General features: G+C 38.5%; 1 pseudogene; it reads left to right on the forward strand.

Moving 5' to 3' along the window:
* The first annotated feature begins 406 nt into the window (after window positions 1–406).
* On the forward strand, window positions 407–722 carry LOC101583792 (annotated as a pseudogene).
* Window positions 723–6597: the final 5875 nt, after the last annotated feature.

Genomic DNA, 6597 nt, shown 5'->3' on the forward strand with positions numbered 1-6597 from the left:
AAAGACAGTGCAAATTAGAATTAAAAAAAATTACAAGTGATACAGAATTTCAAAGTAATATGAATTTCATTGTAGTGTGCATTTCTGGTAGTCTATAGAAAGAAGTGGGGCCAGGGAAATGGCTCAGTGGAATAAGCACTTCCCTGGCAAGCACAAGGGCCTGAGTATAATCCCTGGTTCTGCCAAAAAAAAAAAAAAAAGCGCTTCCCTGGAAAGAAGCAGTTAATGCTTTATTTTGTTTCATCTCCTTTTTTCAATTGTTTATCCTTTTCTCTTCTTAACTTCATATACATTTTTTCTTTCTGTCTTCTTTCATTTTAAATGCATATATCTGGTAATATGAATAACTGGTTGATGTCAACATTGTCTCACTTTAGGCCACAGCAACCATCGAGGAACAGTAGCCATGGCCCTCCACTATCCCATGGTCCATGGACCCCAACAAGGGCCACAAGATGACTAAGAATGTGAGCAAACCGAGGCACAGCCTCTGTCACAGATGCCTCACCAAATACACCAAGTTCGTGAGGGATGTGATCTGGAGGTATGCGACTTTGCCCCCTACAATCGGTGCGCCCTGGAGCTGCTCAAGGTTACCAAGGACAAACGTGCCCTCAAGTTCATCAAGAAAAGGGTGAGGATGCACATACATACCAAAAGGAAGCAAGGAGCTGAGCAATGTGCTGACTGCCATGAGGAAAGCAACTGCCAAGAAGGACTGAGTCCTTCTGGAGTAAAGCTTTGCAGAAAGGCAAAGAACAAAAACAAAAAACATTATCTTACTTTATAGGTCAAATAAAGAGATATAGAAATTTGCTCCAAGTCAGACAGGTATAAGCGACAACTCCAGAGTGTGAACCCAGGCAATCTGCTTCTACCACTGGGCTCTTAACTATTCCATGAGTCTATCATGAGAAGAAAAATAAAGGTAGTTAGCATGTCTTTGGGAAAAATAGGGTAAGCTATCTGGGAAACCATTGTGGGCTACCCTAATTATTTCCCTTAAAAGAAGAGATAAGAAGAGGACTGGGGATATAGCTCAGCAGCATAAGTGCCTGCCTAGAGGCCCTAAGTTTGATCTTCAGTACTAAAAACAAACAAACAAACAAATAAATAAATAAATAAATAAATAAATAAATAGCTGGCTGGGGACATAGATGTGATCTGTTAACTACAAGATCCTGGACACCTATGCAGAACAGTTCCCAAAGTCCTGCATGTGACGAAAAGGTAAGAAAGTCTCCTGAAACACTGTTCCATAGAAACTTAATGTGATCCAAAAATATGAGCCACAAATGTAATTCCACGTTTTCCAGGGGCCACATTAAAATCACAAGAAGAAAAAGGTGGCATTGCACATACTACATCTACTATATTATACTTAACATTATGATAGTGTTTTAAGAATGACATTAAACATTGATGTATTTTACATTTCTTATTTGTGCAATCCTTAGAAATTCATTATATATCTATATTTATAAGAGGAAAACCAAAACATTTTAAAACAAGATAAGAGGGTAACAATGGCTTATACATAGTGTATTGTTCTCTTTCAATTAGTTACTCAGAGTACAAGACATAGATGTTATGGTTAGTACATGGTGTCAATTTGAGAAGTCTAGTAACTTAACTAAGCAACTCAGCAGTTCTACATTCTGGGGTGAAAGGATATGCCCTTACCACTCTAAGATGTTGTTCATTATGTCAACTTGACAAGTTGAAATGGCCAACTAAGTGACTCAGCAGAGGCTAGGGCCTTACTTTGTGTACATTCTCATTTGTGGAAGAGGAGGATGTGGAAATGGTGTAGGCATGGGCGAATAGCCAATTGACAATATAAGAGTGGAAAAGAGGCTTGTTCTCCTCTTCCTTTGTGCTCTTTCTGTCTTCGCTGTCTTCCACTGCTATGAACTGTAGCCTTCTGCCATGTGCTACTCTGTCTTGGAGCCAGCCAAGTATGGACTGAAACATCCACAAACTGTGAGCTAAACAAACCTTTCCTTCTTTAATTCTGGACATCAAGTATGTTGTCCTAGAAACAAGAGAAAAGTAACCAAGACAGAATTTGGTACCAGGAGAGTGGGGTTGTTACTGTGACTATACCTTACCATGTGGTACAAGAGCCTTTGGAAATGGCTTCTGGGAAGATATTGGAAAACTTCTGTGATTTCTCCTGAAGGAAAAGTACTAGAACACCTCAGGCTGTTCCGTATGGGAGATTCTGGTCAGAGCTCAAAAGACTAGAATGATGATAGAAATCCTGCTGGTAAAGAACAGGCTCAGGAGATATCTGCTGGGAAGAAGGGCTGCACTGGTGCTGGACTCCAGATGATGTGTGTTATGGCTTGGCAGAAAGTTTGTCTGCATTTTGCTCATATCCAGAGACTTTGCCTGAGACTGAGATTAAGCACAGTTGATAGATTAATCTGACAAAAGTAATTCATGGGATCTAATGTTGAGATGGTAGCATGGCTATTATGGGGGCTTTTATCCAGATTTATGTTTAGATTCAAGAGAAAAGAGCCAAGTAGAATGATTTAAAACTTTATGAGTAAAATAAAATAAAATAAAAAACTTTATGAGTTTAGCCAGAAGGGAAGCTCCAGTAGAGCTGTAGAGTAAAAAGATAAAGCTGAAAGGATTTCCATTGATGAGAAGGAACAGAATAAAAAAAGATGACCTGAGGGCATCACTACAAGTAGTAAGTCCTCACCCTTTGCAGCCTCAAAGCTGCAAAAGTGAAAGATGTTTTGCTTTGAGGAGAAAGTTGCAGAGTAACATGTTCCAGAATGATGGCGGCAGCTGCACCATGTGCCAGAATGGCAGCAGTATAGAGAATTTGTTCCTCAGAATCAGAATCAGAGTGGCAGTGATCCAGGTGCTCAAGACCTACAGAAAAGAGAGAAGAAAGCCTGGATGCTGCTACCCCTGGCGTCAGACCTTGGCATCATCAGTGTCGTGTTGGTGTTAGGTGTATGCAGAATGCAAGGGTTCTGAGGTTAAGAAAGCTTTTGCCTAGATTTCTGAAGCCCTGGGAGGCCAAGCACTGTGCCCCTGGGAGGGCAGCATATGAAGCTGTGAGTGTAAAGCCTAAAGTACAGTGGAGATCCCAGAAGTTTGGAAAAGCCAGGATTGTGGATCATCTAAGGAAAGATGCAAGAAGGGAGCAAAATAGGCCTAAAAGAGAACCCCTGGGAGCTACAATCCCCAGAAGTGCCATAGAAGCAGGGCCACATGGAGCTCACATGAATTATGCATCCCACTTCATGGTACGTGATCTTCTTGGTGATTTGCTGCATTCTGTTTGCTATTATCTTATTGATGAGTTTTGTATCTATGCTCATTAGTAAGGTTGGCTTTTAGTTCTATTTCTGAGTTGGGTCCTTCTCCAGGTTTGGTATCAGAGTAATGCTTGCTTCCAGGAATGAATTTGGGAATACTGCTTCCCTTTCAATTTCATTGAAACATTTGAGAAATGTGGAGTTAATTCTTCTCTAAAGTTCTTGTAGAATTAAGCAATGAAACTGTCAGGGCCTAGCCTTTTCTTTGTTAGTAGATTTTTAATTACACCTTCAATTTCATTGATGGATATTGGTTTACTTAGGATTTGTATAACTTCTTTTTTTTTTTTTTTTTTTCTGGAACTGGGGATTGAACTCAGGCCCTTGAGCTTGCCAGGGAAGTGCTTATTCTACTGAGCCATCTCCCCGGCCCCTTGTATAGCTTCTTCATTCAGTTTTGTTGATTCATATGTATCTAAGACTCTGTCCATTTCTTCTGCATTTTCCATCTTATTAGAATATAAGTTTTCAAAGTATATATAGATGATCTTTAGCTTTTCTGCAGGATCTGTTATGATTTTACCCTTTTCATGCTAAATTGCATACATTTGAGTATTTTCCTTGTTTTCTTTTCTTTTTTTTGGGGGGGGGCAGTACTGGGGATTGAAGATTGAACTCAAGCCCTGTGCTTGCCAGCGAAGCACTTATTCTACTGAGCCATCTCCCCAGCCCCTAAATCTTTTTTTTCTTTCTTTCCTTTTCTGATAAGGTTTGCTAAGGATTTGTCAATTTTATTTAATCTTTCGAAGAACCAACATTTTGAGAATGGCCAGATAGCTCAGCAGACTAAAGTGCTTGCTTAGGCAGAGCACAGTGGCTGGGATTCGGTACCTGGCGTGCCATGCTGGCCCTGACCCAGAGGAGCTCTGATACAGCGACTGAGACTGAGTGTGGTGGCATGCACCTGTAATACCAGCACTTGGGAGACTGAAAACAGGAGGATCACTATGAGTCTGATCTACATAGTGAGACCTTGTAGTCCCTGTAGACCCTGTACACAATGTACTAAGTGCATTAAAAAAAAGAACCAACACTTTGATTCACTGATTCTTTGTATTGGTTTTTAGTTTCCAATGAATTAAATTATGTTCTGATCTTTACACTTTCCTCTCTTGTGTGAGGTTTTGGCTCAGCCTGTTCTTCTTTTCCCAGAAGTTTGAAGTTCACCATTGTTTATTTGCACTTGCTCTGTTTTCCTAATATGAGTTTTCAATGCTATAAATTTTCCTTTTAGGGCTGCATTCATTGTGTCCCAGAAGTTCTAATACATTGTACTATCATTATCCTTTAATTGTAGAAACAGTCAGCTATCGTCTTTAATTTCATCTGTGATCCATCGGCTGCTCAGCGGGTACAATTTAATTTCCATGCGTTTATATGAAGTTCTTCTAGTGTCTTTTGCTATTGACTTCAATTTTCGTTGCACTACGGTCTGATAAGATACATAGAATAATTTCTGTTTCTTTTTGTTTATTTAAGCACGTTGTATAAGCTAGTATGTCATCTACTTTGTAGAACATCCTGTGTAAAGCTGAGAAGAAGGTGTATTCTGATGCTGAGTTTAACAATCTGTAGATACTTTTTCAAAAGTTTGGTTCACTTCTAATATTTCATTATTTATTTTATGTCTAGTTGATCTGTCTTTTTGTGATAGTAGGGAATTGATATTCCCCCAATGCAATTATATTAGTGCTTATTTGATTTTTCATACTTATTAATATTTCTTTTATATTGCTAAGTACACTGGTGTTTGTTACATATATATTTATGAATGCTATCTCTTCCTGTCTGATTATTCCCTTTACAAGGATGCAGTGACTTTCTTTATCTCTCTCCATCAGTCTTGACTTGAAATTCACTTCAGCTGCAAATAGAATAGCTATTCCTGCTTTTTTTTCTGGGTTCCTGTCACATGAAGTATCGTTTCTCATACTTTCACTTTAAGTCTATGCATTTATTTTTCAATTAAATGTGTTTCTTGTATACAAACATACTGTTGGATCTTGCTTCTTGATCCATTCTGCTAGTCTATGTCTTTTGATGATGAATTGAGACCGTTAATATTGGTGGTTATACTGATGTGTAATGACTTATCCTTAACATGTTATTTTCCTGGTTTTTGGCTCCCTTCTCTTTTTCTTCTCTCTTCCTGCTAAATTATTTACCTTGCCTGGTGGATTCCTTCTGTTGTACTACATGGAGCAGTAGTCTTTGTTTTCTTTTTCTAGGATATACTGCAAAACATTCTAGAGTGCTAGTTTGGTGGTCATACATTTCTTCAGAAGTTCTTTGTCATGGAAGTATCTTATTTCTCCATAAGTTTTGGAAGAAATTTGGAGGGGCACATAAATATGGGTTTAAAGTTGTTTCCCTTTAGAACTTTAAATACTTCACTCTAAGCTCTCCTTGACTTGAGGGTTTGTGCTGAGACGTCAGCTATGATTCTGATGGACTTTTCTTTATAGGTGATTTGTTTGGTTTCCCTACCAGCTTTTTAAAATTCTATTCTTATGTTGAATTTCTGGAATCTGACTATGTTCTACCTAGATGTATACTTTCTTTTTATTGTGGCTAGTTTGAGTTCTATATGCTTCATTTATCTGTATTTTAAGTTCTTTTTGTCTACCAGGGAAGTCTTCTGCCATGACACCCGTGAATAGTTTTTTTTTTTAAATATCATTTGTGATATCTCCTGCTTTTTCACAGACTCCAATAAATCTTAAGTTATTCTTTGCCTTAACTAGCAGCTTCTGAACTGATTGTTCATGGTCCCTTGCTACTGTTAAGAAATCTTTCTGTTCATGATCAGTAACCACAAGCCTGCCTTCTATATCTGCCATCCTGCCCCCACATTGGCTTCATCTGCTGCCAATACTTTCAAAGGAGTTTTTATTTTCCTGGATATCTGCTTAAATCTGCCTTATGGATTTCATTTTTTCCTATGCTGAGCATTCATGGCTTCTATAATTTTCTTAAGCTCCTCTATGTTTTGTGTGTATCTACTCTAGACTCACCAAACATGGTTTCCTTAGTGGACACTATCTCTGCAGTTATCTGAGAAAGTATTTCTGATTTGATTTTTTCTGGATCCTCATGCAGTGGCTTTTGAAAGCCTCAGAAGGATGGCTTTCAGATTGTGTCCCTTCATTACCCTCAGGTTTGCCTTTGGTGAACTAGATGTCTGGGGTTGCATCTTATTCAAGTGTCTTCTCATTTTCTTTTCTTTTTTGGCTTAATTTCTGAGATGATGTTT

Source organism: Octodon degus, unplaced genomic scaffold, assembly GCF_000260255.1.
Source record: "Octodon degus isolate 3935 unplaced genomic scaffold, OctDeg1.0 scaffold00059, whole genome shotgun sequence".
NCBI lineage: Eukaryota > Metazoa > Chordata > Mammalia > Rodentia > Octodontidae > Octodon > Octodon degus.